At 43.4% G+C, this 21,848-nt stretch overlaps 1 protein-coding gene across 7 annotated transcripts in view; it reads left to right on the top strand.

Annotated features, from left to right (window-relative positions):
* The window catches only part of LOC144266162 (exocyst complex component 3-like), a 92,223-nt gene that overhangs the window by 22,068 nt on the left and 48,307 nt on the right, over positions 1-21,848 (top strand). For 5 of the 7 annotated variants that reach the window (XR_013346438.1, XM_077819417.1, XM_077819414.1 and 2 more), the window contains exons 1-2: positions 1,007-1,239; positions 1,633-1,921. The gene's annotated coding sequence lies outside the window, so the exon portion shown is untranslated. Of the gene's footprint in view, positions 1-1,006; positions 1,240-1,632; positions 1,922-21,848 lie in introns of those variants that run through there. The other 2 variants (XM_077819415.1, XM_077819416.1) reach the window with 2 other exon arrangements.

Raw genomic sequence — 21,848 nt, 5'->3', positions numbered from 1 at the left:
GACTCTGCCTTCCTATTGCATTGTTTTGTTTTATACCTAAGCCATTTCTAGCGATTACTTCTTTGGTCAAAATTATTGTTCTGTATTGTGTGGTTTGAAGGTTTAAGACTGAACGTTAAAGATGGGCCTGATCTGAACACCCCGAACTGTGACAGCATTAGAAGATCTTGATTTGTGGCTTTAGCCCATCTCTACTAATTGTTTGTAATGTGGTATGGTAACTTCTGCAGTTAGAGGCTGTGTTGGGTCTGTCTGAGCTGCTTTTGGTGTTGGACCTTTTGTGGGGGAGCGGTGGCTTTATACCACATTTATGGCTTCTGGGCCCAGCAGAACTAGTTTGGTTCCTGGTGTGTTAGTCCCTTTAGCAGTTCTAAGCGATGCCCATCTGCTTATGGCTCCAAGAGGCTGTTCTGGTAGCGGAGAATAGTTGGAATGCAGATGTCGCCTGGTTGTGCCCCTTTTCCCTTGGCCACACCCACTATGCCAGTGGCTATGAGGGGCAGTGTACAGCCATTACACTAGCTGTGGTCACTTTTGAAAATTTGGGCCTAAGTGGGTTGCCTAAGGTGACAGAACACAGGAAAAAAAAAACAAACCTACCTATCCTGGCTTCAGTAGTCTTGTGTCTTAATCAAATCCTTCCCAATTTTCCATTGATCTTAATTGTGGAGCTTAAAAAGTGCTGACAACTTTTGTCTAGGGTTGTCAACTTTCCAATTTCTTAAAACCGGACACTACAGCACTGCTCGCTCGCTTCCCCTCCCCCCAGGTCTCACCCGCCACCTGCAGAGCTGGGTAGGAGTCAGCCCTGACTGAGAAGGGGCTGGTGCAGGTTGATGACCTGATGCCCCTGGTCCCCGCGCCTTGGACTAGGCTGGCAGTGGTGTTTGCAGCAGCGATTATGGGGTGTGTGTGTGTTGTCTGTCTGTATATGTGGGCGGGTTGCGCCGGGCTGGGGGAAATGCCCTTCCCTTCCCACGCTGTGTATGCAAGCTGGAGGCCAGGCTCCGCAATGAGCCACATGCCCTGAGTTTTAAGGGTGCTGCTCCCCCACCCTCCCAGGCCAGGCCGAGCTCCCATTCAAGTGGCATGGGGAGGAAGGCAAAGTGGGAGCTGGTGCTGCAAAATCACCTCTGCCCTGGGGATAAGCGGCCTCCCCACATGGGATCCCCAGCTCAGGTTGCGGATACCTGTGCCAGTCACACGTGTCTCGGAACCCTGGAGTGGCTTCCCACGCAGGTAGGGGTGTTTCTGCAGCGGGTGGGGAGCAGAGAGGAGGGTGGAAAATGGGATGTGATCCAAACACAATCCCACTGAGTGGATGGGCACCAACCTGTCTCACAGCCATGCTGCCCCCAGCTGTCTGCAAGTGCCCCGCTATGATCACACATGCTGCGGAGGGTGCTGCCTTGGCCCCCCCCTGTTCTGGCACCCCTGCAGGCAGTAACCAGACTTTTGGTGTCCAGTCAGTACTTCTGACCGGACACTGTACAGGTCCTCTTTTGACTGAACTTTCCTGTCAAAACCCGGACACCAGGCAACCCTATCTACCAGAGTTACTGTGACTAGGAATTATCTTTTCTTCACTATAGTTTTCCCATGAAAATAAACTAATGAGACTCTTCTCTTCAGGGTCTACTTTTTTACCCTTGCTACCATGCTGTTGTCTCCTTTTTCTCATTCCTGCTTCTCCTTCTCCTCCCTAAGATAAGTACAAGTGCTGTTTGGAAAATAGGTAGTTGTATTTATTTCTCTGGTCTTGCTCTCAAAACATGAGCACAGCTCACTTATATCTTATCAATTTAACAGGCTGTGTCTGATGTCCTGAAAACTGGAGTGAGTGCATTATCGTAGTGTTCAGAAGGCAGCAAAATGAGTTGTGTGATCTGAGGCTGTGGCTGCATGTGCTCATGATATACTGGTAAGTCTCTGACTTGGGATGCATGTAAATAAGTCCCCAGACCACCAAAGGCTGCATATGGAGTTCTGGTATGCACAAAATGAAGCAAAAATTAAAACTAGACACATAAAATGTTAATAGACATAAAGAATTAAATGAGAAGTTGAATGGGAGTTGCAGTTGCTCAGCTCAGCTCATGTATCTATGGCTTAGGTAGCCGTGAATTATTACTTTTACATTCAAGAGATGCAAGTTTTTTTCTTTCAGATTTTTTCCCTATGATATTTTTCCTATTTCTTTGACTTCTGGGTGTGAGAAAGAATGTTAGTAACACTCAAGTATAGTGTTCTGTGTACAATACCTTCAAATATCCAGTACATAAGCTATGTGCTTATGCATAATTGCAGATGTTTACTCTGAGATACCAGATACCTACCAAGGTCCTTTCCTGTGTGAGTAGATCAAATAAACATGAATAAGCAGTTTTTGTTAGTCTCTAAGGTGCCACAAGTCCTCCTTTTCTTTTTGGCTATTTTTTGAGGAGTGGGTGACCATAAATGCATGCAGTACTCAAGGTGTGGGTGTACCTTGGATTTAATATAGTGGCATAATGATATTTTCTGTCTTATTATCTATCCCTTTCATAATGTTTCCTAACCTTCTGTTTAACTTTTTTGATTGCCACTGCACATTGAGCAGATGTTTTCAGAGAACTATCCACAATGACTCCAAGATCTCTTTCTTGAGTGGTAACAGATAATTTAGATCCCGTCATTTTATATGTATGGTTGGGATTATGTTTTCCAATGTGCATTACTTCACACTTATCAACACTGCATTTCATTTGCATTTTTGTTGCCCAATCACCAAGTTTTGTGAGATCCCTTTGTAACTCTTCGCAGCCAGCTTTGGACTTAACCATCTTGAGTAATTTAGTAAAATCTTGCATGGTGACAGGTTTCAGAGTGGTAGCCGTGTTAGTCTGTATGAGCAAAAACAACAAGGAGTCCTTGTGGCACCTTAGAGACTAACAAATTTATTTGGGCATAAATTTTCGTGGGCTAAAACCCATTTCATCGGATACATGCAGTGGAAAATACAGTAGAAAGTATATATATATATATATATATATACATATATACACACAGAGAACATGAAACAATGGGTGTTATCATACACATTATAACGAGAGTGATCAGTTAAGGTGTGCTATTGCCAGCAGGAGAGAAAAAATAATCTTTTGTAGTAATAATCAAGATGGCCCATTTATACAGTTGACAAGAAGGTGTGAGGATACTTAACTTAGGGAAATGGATTCAATATGTGTAATGACCCAGCCACTCCCAGTCTCTATTCAAACCCAAATTAATGGTATCTAGTGTGCATATTAATTCAAGCTCAGCAGTTTCTCATTGGAGTCTGTTTTTGAAGTTTTTCTGTTGCAAAATTGCCACCCTTAAATCTTTTACTGAGTGGCCAGAGTGGTTGAAGTGTTCTCCTACTGGTTTTTGAATGTTATGATTCCTGATGTCAGATTTGTGTCCATTTATTCTTTTGCGTAGAGACTGTCTGGTTTGGCCAATGTACATGGCAGAGGGCCACTGCTGGCACATGATGGCATATATCACATTGGTAGATGTGCAGGTGAACGAGCCTCTAATAGTGTGGCTGATGTGATTAGGCCTTATGATGGTGTCCCCTGAATAGATATGTGGGCACAGTTGGCAATGGGCTTTGTTGCAAGGATAGGTTCCTAGGTTAGTGTTTTTATTGTGTGGTTGCTGGAGAGTATTTGCTTCAGGTTGAGGGGCTGTCTGTAGGCAAGGACTGGCGTGTCTCCCAAGATCTGTGAGAGTGATGGGTCATCCTTCAGGATAGGTTGTAGATCCTTGATGATGTGCTGGAGAGGTTTTAGTTGGGGGCTGAAGGTGACGGGTAGTGGCGTTCTGTTATTTTCTTTGTTGGGCCGGTCCTGTAGGAGGTGACTTCTGGGTACTCTTCTGGCTCTGTCCATCTGTTTTTCACTTCCGCAGGTGGGTATTGTAGTTGTAAGAACGCTTGATAGAGATCTTGTAGGTGTTTGTCTCTGTCTGAGGGGTTGGAGCAAATGTGGTTGTATCGTAGGATGGGAACATAGAGATTTTACTGCCTTGTGTTATTTTGGTTGCAGTGGGTGGGTGGGTTGTGGGGGACAAAAACCAAAGCCTTCTGAAAATAAACCTGAAACCATAAACAGGGTTTTTGTTGCTAAACTTGGAACTCCTGCTGAGTTTCATTCAGCTGCAGAACCCCTGCTTCTGCCTTGCGCAGCAGGTCTACAAGATCTGAGTGTGGGTTCTGCAGTCTCAAAGTGTCCTCTGGCATACTTTTTCATAGATCCATCACATGCTGCTTCCTGGTTCCTCACCACCTACATCCTTACTCCTGCCTTTTTACTTCCTGTCAGTGTCCCTGACTAGTTTTATTTGCAAAAAGAAAAGGAGTACTTGTGGCACCTTAGAGACTAACCAATTTATTTGAGCATGAGCTTTCGTGAGCTACAGCTCACTTCATCAGATGCAAGTTTTATTTGCTCACCTGCACCTTTACTCTGCTTTGTCAGAGGGCCGAAGCTTCTTGTCAGCAAGGTTTCTTCATTCAGTCTCCTGGCAGAAGAGTAAGGGGTCTCAGTAATGAAATGTGAAACTAAAAAACACAAACAACACAGACAGTAAAATATTCAGCATTCCTTTTTTTTGCTCATAAACAAAAGTCAGACCATCACATAGCTTTCTAAAAATAACAGCTGTGGCAAGTGTTTACAGAAAAATGAAAGACCTAGTTTGTGTGCTACCCACACACAAGAAAGGAGCTTGTGAGGGAAAACCCATTTGTCTGATGTGGTGTTTGAATCCAGTCAACCAAATCTGAGTTTCGAAGCAGCTAATTGGATTTTAACACCATCGGTGCCTTGCTGGAAGTTTTACCAAAGCAGAGAAGTGGCTAAAGCTCAGTGATTAGACCGTGAAGAATAATGTCTTTCCAAATGAACACACTGGGTACGTGTCTTATCACTGACCCTGATCCTGAACATTCGTATGTGCAAGTGCAGCTTGAGTGCTGAAATCAATGGGGGTCTGCAATGGCCAGAGTCCTCTCGTATATAGGGTTACCATATGTCTGTATTTTCCCGGACCTGTCTGGCTTTTTGGTTCTTAAATTGCCGTCCAGGAGGAATTTTTAAATATCTAAAAATGTCTGGGATTTAGCCATTATTATTTTTCCTCAAAGAAGAGTTGATCATTCAAGAAAGAGCGTGAATGTTGATCATTAGAGAAAGAAAGTGAATGTTGATCACTCGAGAGAGTGCCCATTTTTCCCCCCTAGCTCCCAGTGCTTGCGCCGCGAAACAGCTGTTTTGTGTGGCTGGGAGGGAGGGGTGGGAGGGGGAATGCGGTGCGCTCAGGGGAGGAGGCGGGGCTGGGGCGGGGAGGAGGCGGAGTTGGGGCAGGGACTTTGGGGAAGAGGTTGGAAGGGAGGTGGGGAAGGAGCAGGGAAGGGGTGGAGTTGGGGTGAGGCCAGGGGCGGGGGGCATGAGGAAATACCCCCTCCCCCCCATGGAGTGTCCTCTTTTTTTGAATGTTCAAATATGGTAACCCTACTCATATATATCCAGGATCTAGCCCTTAGGGAGGAAACTGCTGGTTTAGTGGGGGCTAGAGTTACTGGTAAAGAAAGAAATCTTATTCCATCATAGTTTATTGTACTTTAAAATGGGCAAGTTACAATATTAAAAAAGTGTATGGTCCACAGAGTAAGAACAGAGGAACTTTGCTATTCTATAGTGCCTTTCATTTCAAGAAATCAAAGTGCTTTACAAATATGAATTAAGCCTCACAACCCACATGCATGAGAGTTAAGTATTACTGGTTAATAATAAATGGTTATAGTACTCATCTTACAGATGGGTGAACTGAAGCACAAAGAGGAACTGATTTGCCCAGGACCATAGAATGATTCAGTGGTAGAAACAGCAAGAGAACCAAGGAGTCCTGACTCCTAGTCAACTGCCAGACCATTTACAGAAAATCCAATTTGCCATATGGCAAAGTTTTTCACACTGTGTTTATTCCAAGGATGCATAGTGCTGGAAACTGCCGTGTTTGCCTAGTGGGGACAAAATGCAAATACAGTCTTTGTCAGACTCTGAAGTGAAAGCTAGTGCAGTCAGTGTTGCACTTTATGTGGATATTTGAGAACCTGTTACGTGACGAATGAATAGTGTAAAACTATAGCCTCATTTTCTTTCTATGATAAGCTTTCAGGCAATACTTGAATTCCTGACTCTCTAAACAGCCTCAATTGCTGGGAAACATTCTCATTCAGGCAGAGAATCTAGGTCAGCTGCTCATAAGAATAGAACATTGAACAAAATGTACAGGCCTTCAGCACACTATGGGATTTTTGTTTTGTTTTGCTCATTATGAGCACATAAATTTAACAACTAATTTGTGGCATGCAGCTATTGCTTTCTATGAACAGGATAGACTTAGGCATTACAGACTCAATGCACCACAACAGAAAATCAGTGATATAATGCAATGTTAACTGTGGATTTATACATGCATAGCAAAGTCAGCATGTTCATTTCAAGCAGGGAAATACTGTAATGTGCTGCACAAGGTCTAATTCATTTGACTATATTTAGGGGTGTGATGTGTAAAGGGTCTTCAGTTCAGCCTCTCATTTTTCACCCACAAATAACTGCATGTACCTATGGCAGATAACTACCTAATTGTGCTTGTAAATTAGGTATATAATCATCTTCTATATGCTGTCATCAATACCTGAAATTAATTGCACTTGGGGCACAAAATGGAGGCAGGTTTTAAAAATCAGGACCTGCACACCGTATGTTCCAAAAGCCCTTGTTTATTTTCGTAAAACAATGCAAACATAAATGTTCATGGGGAGGCACGTCTACTACATACATGACTAGTAAATACTGTTGCTTGATCTGCAGATGTCTGCACATCTGTTAAGCCACATGATTTGTATACAGCTAAATTTCAGTTTGAGCTTCCTGAAATACCTGTTCTTGGTGACCCAGGGATTCTAAAGGGATATTAAAAAAATGTAGGTGCACTTTTTGTCAGACAAGAAGAACAGGAGTACTTGTGGCACCTTAGAGACTAACAAATTTATTAGAGCATAAGCTTTCGTAGGCTACAGCTCACTTCATCGGATGCATAGAATGGAACATATAGTAAGAAGATATATATATATATATACATACAGAGAAGGTGGAAGTTGCCATACAAACTGTGAGAGGCTAATTAGTTAAGATCAGTTATTATCAGCAGGAGAAAGAAACCTTTGTAGTGATAATCAAGATGGCCCATTTAGACAGTTGACAAGAAAGTAAGAGGACACTTAATTTAAGGGAGTAGATGCAATATGTGTAATGACCCAGCCACTCCCAGTCTCTATTCAAACCCAAGTTAATGGTATCTAGTGTGCATATTAATTCAAGCTCAGCAGTTTCTTGTTGCAGTCTGTTTTTGAAGCTTTTCTGTTGCAAAATTGCCACCCTTAAATCTTTTACTGAGTGGCCAGAGAGGTTGAAGTGTTCTCCCACCGGTTTTTGAATGTTATGATTCCTGATGTCAGATTTGTGTCCATTTATTCTTTTGCATAGAGACTGTCTGGTTTGGCCAATGTACATGGCAGAGGGGCATTGCTGGCACATGATGGCATATATCACATTGGTAGATGTGCAGGTGAACGAGCCACTGATGGCGTGGCTAATGTGATCAGGTCCTATGATGCTGTCACTTGAATAAATATGTGGACAGAGTTGGCATCGGGCTTTGTTGCAAGGATAGGTTCCTGGGTTAGTGTTTTTGTTGTGTTGTGTGTGGTTGCTGGAGAGTATTTGCTTCAGGTTGGGGGGCTGTCTGTACGCGAGGACTGGCGTGTCTCCCAAAATCTGTGAGAGTGAGGGATTATTTTTCAGGATAGGTTGTAAATCTTTGATGTTGTGTTGGAGAGGTTTTAGTTGGGGGCCGCAGGTGACAACTAGTGGCATTCTGTTATTTTCTTTGTTCGGCCTGTCCTGTAGTAGGTGACTTCTGGGTACTCTTCTGGCTCTGTCCATCTGTTTTTTCACTTCAGCAGGTGGGTATTGTAGTTTTAAGAATGCTTGATAGAGATTTTATTGGTGTTTGTCTCTGTCTGAGGGATTGGAGCAAATGCGGTTGTATTTTAGAGCTTGGCTGTAGACAATGGATCATGTGGTGTGTCCTGGATGGAAGTTGGAGGCATGTATAGCAGTCAGTAGGTTTCTGGTATAGGGTGGTGTTTATGTGACCATCGCTTATTAGCACAGTAGTGTCCAGGAAATGGACCGCTTTTGTGGATTGGTCTAGGCTGAGGTTGATGGTGGGATGGAAATTGTTGAAATCATGGTGGAATTCCTCAAGGGCTTCTTTTCCATGGGTCCAGATGATGAAGATGTCATCAATGTTGCGCAATTAGAGTAGGGGTGTTACGGGACGAGAGATAAGGGAGCGTTGTTCTAAGTCAGCCATAAAAATGTTAGCTTACTGGGGGGCCATGCGGGTACCCATAGCAGTGCCACTGACTTGAAGGTATATATTGTCCCCAATTGTGAAATAGTTGTGGGTGAGGACAAAGCAGATGTAGATTAAATCTCAGGAAAAACTTCCTAACTGTAAGAAGAAGGACAATGGAACAGACTGCCTAGGGAGGTTGTGGTAGCCTCTTCCCTGGAGGTTTTGAAAAGGAGTCTGGACAGCCATCTGTCTTGGGTGGTTTAGACACAACAAATCCTGAATCTTGGCAGGGGGTTAGACTAGATGACCCTTGTGATTCCTTCTAACTCTATGATTCTATGATTCTAAAGGTATGTCTACACTACGAAATTAGGTCGATATTATAGCAGTCGATTTTTAGAAATCCATTTTATACAGTCGATTGTGTATGTCCACACTAAGTGCATTAAGTCGAAGGAGTGTGTCCTCACTATTGTGGCTAGCATCAACTTACGGAGCAGTGCACTGTGGGTAGCTATCCCACAGTTCCCGCAGTCTCCGCCGCCCACTGGAATTCTGGGTTAAGCTCCCAATGCCTGATGGGGCAAAAACATTGTCGAGGGTGGTTTTGGGTACATGTTGTCAGTTGCCCCTCCCTCCGTGAAAGCAATGTCAGACAATCGTTTCGCCCCTTTTTTCCGCACAGACACTATACCATGGCAACCGTGCAGCCCGCTCAACTCAGCTCACCCATGCCGCCGCTGTTGTGTCCTGAGTGCTGCTGGCGGCAGACAGTGCAGTAGGACGGCTAACCATCATCATACACTGCTTCCGCTGCAACTCTGCTCTACTGCTATTGTCTCAATAGCAAATTTCTCTATGCTGTCTCTCATGGGCTCCCGGGTATGTGTGTTCTTCCTTGGTTAATGTGTGTGGTGCTAACCATTGTCATCCACCGCTTCCGCTGCAACTCTGCTCTCCTGCTCTCATGATTCCACCACGCAGGTCCTCTTGTCATTCTCTATAAATATCTATATTCTCATGGCATCCATTGTCAGCCACCGCTTCCACTGCAACTCTGCTCTCCTGCAGACACCTTACCATGGCAAGCATGGAGCCTGCTCAGATCACCGCAGCAGTTATGAGCATTGTAAACACCTCGCGCATTATCCTACAGTATGTTCAGAACCAGAACCTGCAAAAGCAGGCAAGGAGGCAACGGCAGTGCGGTGACGAGAGTGATGAGGACATGGACACAGATTTCTCTCAAAGCACAGGCCCTGGCAATTTGGACATCCTGGTGGCAATGGGGCAGACTCATGCTGTGGAACACTGATTCTGGGCCTGGGAAACAAGCACAGACTGGTGGGACCGCATAGTGTTGCAGGTCTGGGATGATTCCCAGTAGCTGCGAAACCTTCGCATGCGTAAGGGAACTTTCATGGAACTTCATGACTTGCTTTCCCCTGCCCTGAAGCACAAGAATACCAAGATGAGAGGAGCCCTCACGGTTCACAAGCGAGTGGCGATAGCCCTCGGGAAGCTTGCAATGACAGACAGCTACTGGTCAGTCAGGAATCAATTTGGAGTGGATAAATCTACTGTGGGGGCTGCTGTGATCCAAGTAGCCAACGCAATCACTGAACTGCTGCTATCAAGGGTAGTGACTCTGGGAAATGTGCAGGTCATAGTGGATGGCTTTGCTGCAGTGGGATTCCCTAACTGTGGGGCGGGGGGGTGATAGATGGAACGCATATCCCTATCTTGGGACCGGACCACCTTGGCAGCCAGTACATAAACCGCAAGGAGTACTTTTCAATGGTGCTGCAAGCACTGGTGGATCACAAGGGAAGTTTCACTGACATCCACGTGGGATGGCTGGGAAAGGTACTTGACGCTCGCATCTTCAGGAACTCTGGTCTGTTTGAACAGCTGCAGGAAGGGACTTACTTCCCAGATCAGAAAATAACTGTTGGGGATGTTGAAATGCCAATAGTTATCCTTGGGGACCCAGCCTACCCCTTAATGCCATGGCTCATGAAGCCATACACAGGCACCCTGGACAGTAGTAAGGAGCTGTTCAACTATAGGCTGAGCAAGTGCAGAATGGTGGTAGAATGTGCATTTGGACATTTAAAAGTGTGCTGGCGCAGTTTACTGACTCAGTTAGACCTCAGCAAAACCAATATTCCCATTGTTATTGCTGCTTGTTGTGTGCTCCACAATATCTGTGAGAGTAAGGAGGAGACTTTTATGGCAGGGTGGCAGGTTGAGGCAAATGTCTGAGATGATGGGGCATCCAGGATTCCCAGGTTTATGGATCTTGGGAAGCAGATAGAATACCCCTGGTTGGGGTTCTAGGCATGTGTCTGCACAGATCTGTTCCTTTTCTTTTTCAGGGAGTTTCTTGAGCAGATAATGTAGTTTCTTTTGGTAATCCTCAGTGGGATCAGAGGATAATGGCCTGTAGAATGTGGAGTTAGAGAGCTGCCTAGCAGCCTCTTGTTCATATGCCAACTTATTCATGATGACGACAACACCTCCTTTGTCAGCCTTTTTTATTATGATGTCAGAGTTGTTCCTGAGGCTGTTGATGGCGTGTTCAGCACGGCTGAGGTTATGGGGCAAGTGATGCTGCTTTTCCACAATTTCAGCCCGTGCACGTCGACGGAAGCAATCTCTGTAGAAGTCCAGTCTGTTGTTTCGACCTTCAGGAGGAGTCCACGCAGGCTCCTTCTTTTTGTAGTTTTGGTAGGAAGGATTCTGGACGCCCCATCATCTCAGGCATTGGGACCCTGATAGCAGGATTGTCTGGCTATGTGGACTCTCTCCTCAGGCCCTATGCTACCAGCACTCCCTGCTCTCTTTGAGACACCACTGACTTCCTGAGGAAACTACAAGCCATCTGTGATCTTCCAGAAAACACCATCCTGGCCACTATGGATTTAGAAGCCCTCTACACCAACATTCCACACAAAGATGGACTACAAGCTATCAGGAACAGTATCCCCGAAAATGTCACGGCAAACCTGGTGGCTGACCTATGTGACTTTGTCCTCATCCACAACTATTTCACATTTGGGGACAATATATACCTTCAAGTCAGCGGCACTGCTATGGGTACCCGCATGGCCCCCCAATAAGCTAACATTTTTATGGCTGACTTAGAACAATGCTTCCTTATCTCTCATCCCCTAACACCCCTACTCTACTTGCGCTACATTGATGACATCTTCATCATCTGGACCCATGGAAAAGAAGCCCTTGAGGAATTCCACCATGATTTCAACAACTTCCATCCCACCATCAACCTCAGCCTGGACCAGTCCACACAACAGATCCACTTCCTGGACACTACTGTGCTAATAAGCGAAGGTCACATAAACACCACCCTATACCGGAAACCTACTGACCACTATACTTACCTACATGCCTCCAGCTTCCATCCAGGACACACCACATGATCCATTGTCTACAGCCAAGCTCTAAAATACAACCGCATTTGCTCCAATCCCTCAGACAGAGACAAACACCTATAAAATCTCTATCAAGCATTCTTAAAACTACAATACCCACCTGCTGAAGTGAAAAAACAGATGGACAGAGCCAGAAGAGTACCCAGAAGTCACCTACCAGAGGACAGGCCCAACAAAGAAAATAATAGAACACCACTAGTTGTCACCTGTGGCCCCCAACTAAAACCTCTCCAGCACATCATCAAAGATTTACGACCTATCCTGAAAAATAATCCCTCACTCTCACAGATTTTGGGAGTCACGCCAGTCCTTGCCTACAGACAGCCCCCCAACCTGAAGCAAATACTCTCCAGCAACCACACACAACACAACAAAAACACTAACCCAGGAACCTATTCTTGCAACAAAGCCCGATGCCAACTCTGTCCATATATTTATTCAAGTGACAGCATCATAGGACCTGATCACATTAGCCACGCCATCAGCGGCTCATTCACCTGTACATCTACCAATGTGATATATGCCATCATGTGCCAGCAGTGCCCCTCTGCCATGTACATTGGCCAAACCAGACAGTCTCTATGCAAAAGAATAAATGGACACAAATCTGACATCAGGAATCATAACATTCAAAAACCGGTGGGAGAACACTTCAACCACTCTGGCCACTCAGTAAAAGATTTAAGGGTGGCAATTTTGCAACAGAAAAGCTTCGAAAACAGACTGCAACGAGAAACTGCTGAGCTTGAATTAATATGCACACTAGATACCATTCATTTGGGTTTGAATAGAGACTGGGAGTGGCTGGGTCATTTCACATATTGAATCTATTTCCCTAAGTTAAGTATCCTCACACCTTCTTGTCAACTGTCTAAATGGGCCATCTTGATTATCACTACAAAAGTTTTTTTCTCCTGATGATAATAGCTCATCTTAATTAATTAGCCTCTCACAGTTTGTGTGGCAACTTCCACCTTCTCTGTATGTATATATATATCTTCTTACTATATGTTCCATTCTATGCATCCAACAAAGTGGGCTGTAACCCATGAAAGCTTATGCTCTAATAAATTTGTTAGTCTGTAAAGTGCCACAAGTACTCCTATTCTATCTGCTATGCTGTAGTTTGAACCCATTGCCTCTTGTCCTGCCCTCTGTGGCAAAAGAGAACAACTTTTCTCCATCTTTTTTGTGGTAGCCTTTCAAGTATCTGACATCCATTATCATGTCCCACCCTTAATCTCTTTTCCAAACTAAACATACCCAGTTCCTTCAGCTTTTGCTTGTATGGGGCTTGCATTCCATCCCTTTCATTAAGGTGACCAGATGTCCTGATTTTATAGGGACAATCCCAATATTCGGGGCTTTGTTTTATATGGACGCTCCCCCTCCCCCACACACACTCCCTGTCCTGATTTTTCACACTTGCTATCTGGTCACCCTACCTTTGATCATCTTTGTCGCTCGCCTCTGGATCCTTTCCAGTTTCTCTACATTCTTTCTATACATTGGTGCTCAAAATTAGACACAGTACTCCAGCTGAGGCCTAACCAGCGCCGGGTAGAGTGGTACTATCACCTCCTGTGACTTGCATGCTATGACTCTGTTAATGCAACCTAAAATCGCATTTGCTTTTTTTGCAATAGCATCACGTTGCTGACTCATGTTGAGGTTATGGTCCACCACAACTCCCAGATCCTTCTCAGCAGTGGTGCTGCCAAACCAGTTTTCCCCCATTCTGTATTTATGCATTTGGTTTTTCTTCCCTAAGTGTAGCACCTTACATTTGTCTTTGTTGAATTTCATTTTGTTGTCTAAAGTCCAGTCAACAAAATGTCTTCACAGTGTCCATTTTGGTTATGTGAGGAGCAGAGCATTTTTTGTTCAGGAGAGAAGAGACAGTTGGTAATGAACACCAGGCATAATTATTATTGGGTTAAGCTGTTGCAAGTGCTCAGCACCTCTCAGGAGTTAGCCTGTATTTGTTATTATTTAGATAGCATTTGTGTAGCTTTACAGAGAAGTAGGAAGACAAGATCTATTCTGACATGAACAGAGATCGGATGCTCTGCAAATACTAATCTCTCTCTCTCTCTCTCAGCCTGTTTCTGAGTGATTTGCCTTGATCTGGTCCACTGCTCACCTGCCTCTTATCAATGTTTCTTCCTTTCCTGTAGCAGTTGGATGGGTCAGGAAAGGTTGAAGACTCCTCCAGAGCTTCCACATGATGTAACAATATTGGATATTTTAATGTCAAGTCTGAACTAAATGCATTCATGTATATGGAATAAAACATGGTGAGATGGTATAAATGTTTTATCAGCATGAGTTTGGAATGGCTGCATTTCTCCTGAGCAAGTTATAACACTCATCCCAATCTCATCTAACTAATCCACATAATCTCTATACACAGTATATTTTACTGAAACAATCTTTTGGGACTGTTTTATACATCTCTTGCATGGAAAGCCACAAGCCGTAGATAGCTTGAGTACAAATATACAGGGCTCAGAGAGGGAGAAAATTGCAATGACTTTGAAAATGAACCTAAAATAACTTTTCTCTACATAACATCATAATTTCAAATTTGACATCCTAGGATCTTCCAGGTGTAGGGGTCAGATTTTGAGAATTAGCTGGAATCCACAATTGGGTCCACATTTTCAAAAGAGATCAGCATGGTAGGTTATAGCTCTTCTAAAAGTCTGGCCAGGAGTGTCACACTGGGAGCTGCTGGGTGCTGAGCATTTCTGAAAATCTGGCTCTTATAGGGGTGTCTAAGTGGGAGCTGAGCTCTCTTTTCTAACCTCACCATGGGTGCTCACCATGAAAAATGTGGCCCACCAAATATATATTGGTCCCATTGGAAAGATAGGATTGTCTGTTTCCTAAAGCTCCTATTTCCCAGCCCCGTTGGTTTCTGAGATACCTGATCTTACCTCTGCACTCATGACAGCTTTAAACTCTGACTGTCCCCAAGGGCTAGAAATAGATGAGTTCTGATCCTGAGTTTCAGAGTAACAGCCGTGTTAGTCTGTATTCGCAAAAAGAAAAGGAGTACTTGTGGCACCTTAGAGACTAACCAATTTATTTGAGCATAAGCTTTCGTGAGCTACAGCTCACTTCATCGGATGCATACTGTGGAAACGCTTAGTTGGGTAGTGCTCCTGTCTGACAGCTTGCAAGCTAGCCTGGAAACCAGTTTGTAGTTATGACTTGTAGCCTCCAGGTGGTGCTTAGCAGATGTGCCTGTGGAGAGAGAGCAACGCAGTGCCAAAGAAATATTGGTGAAGAAAAATTAAAGAAGCACTGGCCCCTTGTGGCAGCATCAGTCCCAACTATATATACTTGGCCATATTGAGCTGCAGCTGTGATATTCAGGAAGTTTGTGACGGGGCATGCAAAATTAAACCTAAATTATTTATTGCAATAGGTGGCATAGCAAAAATGTGCAAGAGGATTTCTATCTATCCAAATAGGGCTAAAAAGAAAGGTTAAACTGTTATATTGGGCACAAATGGACATTGTACACTATCAATACATGCTTTATTTTAAAAAGTGCAGGCTAGTTCACTGAGCGGTTTAAAAGGAGAAATAGTGATAGGGTTAAAATGTTATTAATATGTTTAACAAATGGTACCTATCATTTATAATAAAAATACATTTACATTACAAGGGACACTAATCCATGTTTTAATTTTACCCTGGTAAATGTCTGCAGATAGCATTGTCTGCATTAGGATAACTCTAACAATAACATTCCTAACACTTACTGAGGTGGAAACTAGAAACCTGGTTAACCTCTTCTCAAAGTTAATTTGCTCTAAATTGCTTGCCCTCCAGGGATCCTATCCAGAATGACACTGCCGTAGGCTTCTGGGGATGCAGCATAAAAGCTGCTCTCTGTTATATTCCAGCAACATATGCTCCTAGTGGCATTCTGAGGCCACCTGAGATTTGCCCCCGTCCTTTGTGCTGAAGGAACCTACGTGAGCTCTGGAAAGAGGCGGAGGTGATGCTGAATGAGTGCAGGAAATAGCAGTATACAGGGGGTGAAAAGCTCACTTTCATGATCTCTCCTTCCTCGGGATCTGCTTTCCTGCTCCCTTTTTAGCCTGGCACGATAGGCTACTTTTCCCCTTGGGAGAGGAGTCCTTTGAACCTCTTGTACACTGGTAAGTGTGGTATGGATACATTGTCTTTTGGTTTGACTGGAGACATGTATAGTGTGGTGCAAGGTTAGACCTTGGGTTTGGCTACATGGACACTTAGTTCGCAGCAAATTAGGGTGTAAATCTACCCCTCATTATCCAGGTAGACCCTAAAAATTCCATAGTGCCCTTTGACCTACTATGCTTTGAAACAGGAGATTAAAGCACACTAGGGAACTTTTAGTGCACAACAGCAGGGTCCACACAGATACGTGGTTGGCAGCAGGCTAGCTCAGGGTAGATTTACATCCCAATTTGCCATGAACTAAATGTTTGGTAGATAATCCCAGAATCTTGTCACACATGCCCACCCACAATTGTGGAGGTATTGGGGAAGCATATCCTCCAGAAGATCAGGCCTATCATTAGCAGGACATGCTTTGCAACCATTACATACTCCACGTCCATTCATCTCCCTGATCACTCCTCATCTGTGTAGGTTCTTGTGCACCTAAAGGAATGAAATATCCATTCTCCCTTAAACAGCCTATATTTCTAACTGTGCTGGGCAGTAGAATCCAATTTGGGGCTTTTGCTAAACTGCACCATTTTGAGGAATTCACTGATTTGGACCTTCCATCCAGCTGATGCATTTGGAACACCGAAACTTCATTTCCTTACTGCAGCTCAGAAAAACGCTCCCCTCTGGTCAATGTTCCCTCTAATTTCTTCTGTGCAAATTTTTGTGCATGCAGTGTTTTGCTGTGTGCGTGGGGTTTAGCATCTGTGTGCACACGCACACACGCACAGCTTAGAGGGAACAGTGCCTCTGGTGTCTGTCTGGTGCTTTCTGAGTTCCTAGCATACCACATCATTGCAAAGACCATGTTTACTTTGTATCAAATGTGCTGGAGTGCTTTCAAGGTTGCAATTCACTTTAGGAGCTGTGCTGGCATCTGAGAGCACTATGGGGGTGTGTGGGGGGTGTGTGTGGTGTATCAATAATAGGGAGAATCCAACGTTATTTTGTGCCTTCTTGCTATTTCAGGGACCACTATTTATATTGCTAGGGCTAAACTGCATCTTTAAGTCACTACATGCATGAAAGGTAGTGGCTGTGGTCAGGCAGCAGCAGCTTCCAGAAGAATTTTAGTAGAGGTAGACACAATACCTCCTGAGTGCTGGGAGAATGTGCGCAATGATGGCATCTCTTATGCCCTTTAACAAGGTGCGCTGTGTACTTTCCCTGCCCTGACCCAATTCTGCTGGCCAGTGTGATATGTCTGTGGGACCCTGGTGCTGCCTTTTATTCCACCCTCCCCAACCCTTAAGTGGTTTCTAATGCCACTCTTAGTGTCCACCAGTGGTGTAAGGACCAAGACCGCATCTGGCTTCTGTGGCACTTCTGCACCTGTGCAGGGCTAAACACAACCTAGCTCCCCTAACATGACCTTCAGAGATATTAAACCTGATTCATTTATTTTGAAATATTTTATTCAAAAAAAGCATTGACTTAAGCCAAGCATTCAGTGCGTGCTCTCTGAGGAAACATGATAAGTTCCTTAGCTATGGTGTATGTATGATACCCCTTTGCTTTCATGAATTCTTGCACAGAGATAAATCTTCCTCTTGCCCTGATGTTGCCCTGAAAAATAGGAAGAAGCTGAAATTGCTTCAATATTCTTTTGTTAATGCTGGAGACCTGCTGTGTGAGATCAGCGAAAGGGTATTTCTGATTCAGTATCTCTGCTTGCTTCCTGAGAAATAAACTATAACCTCTACAATGACTCCATTATGTTTGAATTAGTGAGAGGGCAAGATACTGATAATACTGATATTTCCATGACAACTTCTAAAAGTCCTGGCTCAGGCCCTATTTCTGTACATCTTTGTAACTTAGGTGTTTTTTATTCTTTGTATTTGTTTTTAAAGGGGGAACTTACACACTACAGATCTTTGTTTCTTCTAGACAAATGCAGAATAATACCCATTGGACTTAACTAAAATGTTTTCAAAGGAGCAATAAACTAGGTTACTAATTAAATGACAGTTGATGTCAGTTTGAAGTCATGTCCTCATAAAAAAGAAGAAAATATGGACTATGTGAATTGCCTACCAACCATGAAATTGTTTTGTTTTCATTAGCAAGAGGCTGGGGGCATTTAACACTTCAGACACTCTATTTGTAGTCTTTTTGTTGTTGTTGTTTTCCTCCTTGTTAGGTGTCATTGAGTTGCTTTTAGGGCTAGGTAGCAAATGATTTTCCCATCCCGTGAAAATTTTCAAGATTTCAAAAACTTTTCTTACCCTGAATCAGGATTAAAAAATAAAAATAAAAAAATTGTTTGGGTCTGGTCAAAATTGAAATGTTTCCATTTTCTTTTTTTTTTAGTACAAATTAAGTTAAATTTCAAAATGAAAAGTCATTTCAAAGGAAAAAAAACTAAACCTTTTCATTTTGAAAGTGTTCAGTTGTCCCATTTTGATAATTTCAAAAGTGGGTTCCCCCCACCTCAACATTTTTGCAAGTCAGGAAATGTATCAAACCCGACTGGGATGTTTCCCGGGGCACCCAGGGCTGTGCGTCACCTTGTTGCCACCTACCTCCAGCATGAGGGAGTCTTGTTTGTGCCAGCTAAGCCCCTAACACAACCAGCCTGCCAGCCACTCCAGGACTCTCCTCTGGGCTATGCCAGCCCTGCCTTTGCCCTGCAGGTTGACAAAACACACTTCAGCCCCTGTGTGGCTTCAAAGTGTCCCTCTGTTGTGTTCAGCCCCAATAGCTGGATACTCACAGAAATCTCAGCTCCTCTGTCCCCAAAGAAACAGATCCCAGTTTACCTTAGCTCATCATTCCTGTCTCACATACAGCACTTGAATTTGATTACAGGAGAAGAAAAGGAAATTTGTTTTAAAAAGAACAGAGATTCAGCAAGAAACAAGTGTGAGTGATGGAAACAAGTGGTTACATATAAAACAAAATCATACCACGCTCACTAAAGCCTAAGTTTAACTCACAAGGTATGCTCCTATCTAAAAAAGTTTATCTTACCCAAAGTTTTTTTCAGCATTTTCAGCCAAGCCTGGCAGAGATTCCTTTTTCATGAAGCAAAATCCACTGTCATTTTACTTCCTCAGGGAGAGACGCTTGGTGTTCAGCTATACCCCAGATAGAGTTTCCAAAGTTCATTGACTTTTCTCCTGAAATGACCCCTGCTGTTTTTGTTTTTTCCTGCAGCCCCCACAATCTGTTGATTAGCGTTTTGCTCAGACTGTAAACAGTCAACTATTGTGAACTATACAATACTTAATTTGCACATGACCTGCCAGAGAATGATAAGCATCCCCTTCTCCTGCCTGACACCAGTATGTGTCTCACCAGCTTTCAGTGACCTGCCTTAACTTTCAGATCTGAAGAACATTGTATATATATATATACAAATATATATACTTCAGATATATATGGAGACACACACACACTCCATATATATATGGAGACACACACACAATCACTCCTTACACATTATCTTCATAGACATTTCACAATGATTGTGATAACCAATGTGACCCAGGCTTTCATTAGAGACCATACATGACCTTCTTCAGTGAAACTACTCTGTAGATCCCAGACTCAGGGGATCTCTGTAACCTTTATTCACCCCTGTGCTGTCTGCCAGTTGGCACAAAGAGGTCCCTGGGTCACATTGACCCTTTCTCACAAAAAGTTTCAGTTTTGATGAATCTGCATTTTTCCATGAAAAAAAGTTTAATTGAGAAATTCCCAGCCAGCCTTAGCTGCTTTGCGTCCTCTCTGACATTCCATCATTCACACTGGTGCGATTTCGGTGCTAACATAGAACTTCAGCCACACTAGTCCATGGCATGGTTGAGGAATAGGAGAAAGTGGAGAGGTCAAGTATATGACACTTTTTTGGATCAATATTTGCATTGTTTTATTTAAAGAAGTTAAGTAACCTAACCAGACAGTACAAAACAATACTTTTCTTCACAAAGCATTGTACATAGTACTGTATAACTAACAAAATAAACTCTTGTGTAGGAACATCACAAAACCTAGTAATTCTACTTGTGCTGTAGAACTAAAGAAAGAAGTACAAATCTAAAGAGAAGTATGCCTCACTAATGATTTGCATAATTATTTCTTTGATCATTGACCTTTCTACTTATGAGTGAAATGACACTTTTTTGTTAGTACATGGTGTAGTTTTAAAAAGTGGTTTTGCATTAGTTTACATTCTAACTTGCTGCATCATTTTATATATTGTCCCCTGAATGTTTTGTGATCACAATGAATATTTTTTCTGTCACATATTCATGCATTTTGTTCAAAGTGATGGTGACATCAATTTGTTTTGAAATCAAGCAAAAGGGGCAAGATATCCCTCTCTGGATATCTTGAATCCAGCTGGCCTGGCAGCATTCATGTACAAGTTATATTGCAGCTTCTATTGAGCAAACAGTGTCCATTGTTCATCATTACATCTTTATGTGACAGATCCCCATCTTCGGTCTCTACAAAATGGGGTGGGGCACCATTAAATTGCTGCAGTTGGAATATTAATTGTTGAAGCTGGATTCTTACAAAGGCATTGCATTATAATAGAAGTACAGATAGTCTGACTTCCTCTGATTCGTATCTAAACCCAGTGACTAGTTATTGGTCAAGTTAGACATACAGTCCATTTATTATAAAGAGTTGTTTTTGTACACAGGCAAAAAACCGGAAACTGCTAGATAGCAAGGTTAAGTCTAAGATGAATAGAGGAACTCCACAGGGAATTTATTTGAAATATTTTGTTTAAAGAAAGTCCCTAAAGACAAAGGGGTTATAGACTGTTGAAAAATGGCAATGGTACAGAGCCTTGGCTACATCCAAGCAGCATGGGACTGTTCCTGCAGTGCTACAACATGCAGGGAACCCCTTTACACCAGGGATATTTGCTTTTTTCAGTGGCCAGAATTGCGTAAAGGGGCCGGGGCAGAATGGAACGTTCCCCCCCTAGGTTTGGTAGAGAGAATATTGCACTATGGATAAAATAGTGCTAGCGATCCAATCAGATGTCTGAAGCAATGAGTACTCGTACAGTGGAGGCTTAGAGTTGGTAGGCCAGGCTTCAGCCTGGAAGAAGTGAGCTTTGAGGAGCAAGAGGGTGGTCATTTGGCACATGAGATCAAGGAGGCTGTAAAGAAATAGAATTACATTTATTAGAGTATTTTCTTCTGATTAGTTTCCTACTGTCATTCCATCCACTGCTGTGGTTAATCTTTTGTGACAACAGGCTCTGATGGCCGTGGAAGGTGGGAAGCAGGGAATGCAGTAAAAGGTTTTCATCAACACACCCAGCTGTGCCCTTTGGAGGTCACCCAGACCAGTAACTGGGCATGTCACCACCTGCCCTGTACCCCTGGGTGCTTCTGTGCTGTGCCGCTTTAGCTCAGAGCCCTGACACCAGCAGCCCGCTCACGGTGCAATGGTTTCACCTTGGCTTCCACCAGCCTGGTTACTCCTTGCAGGGTGACCCCAACAGCCCTTCCAGACCTGAGTTTCCTTAAAACCATGTCCCCTGCAGTGTTCAGTCCCTCTCACGGTAGCACTCACAACACCGTCTCAAATTGGCTACTCCTTTAAAGAGACAGTACACATCACCAGCCTGTTAATTTGGCTGAAGATTGTACTCTTCAGTTTGAAACGCTGCACTGAGATGGGTGTGTAATAAAACAAGGTTAATAAAACAAGTTTTTTTTAACAAAGAGCAGCTATTTAAAT

The sequence above is a fragment of the Eretmochelys imbricata genome, chromosome 6 (assembly GCF_965152235.1).
Source record: "Eretmochelys imbricata isolate rEreImb1 chromosome 6, rEreImb1.hap1, whole genome shotgun sequence".
Taxonomy (NCBI): Eukaryota; Metazoa; Chordata; order Testudines; family Cheloniidae; genus Eretmochelys; species Eretmochelys imbricata.
Note: the sequence above shows the minus strand (reverse complement) of the source record. Positions and strands in the feature narration are given on the sequence as shown.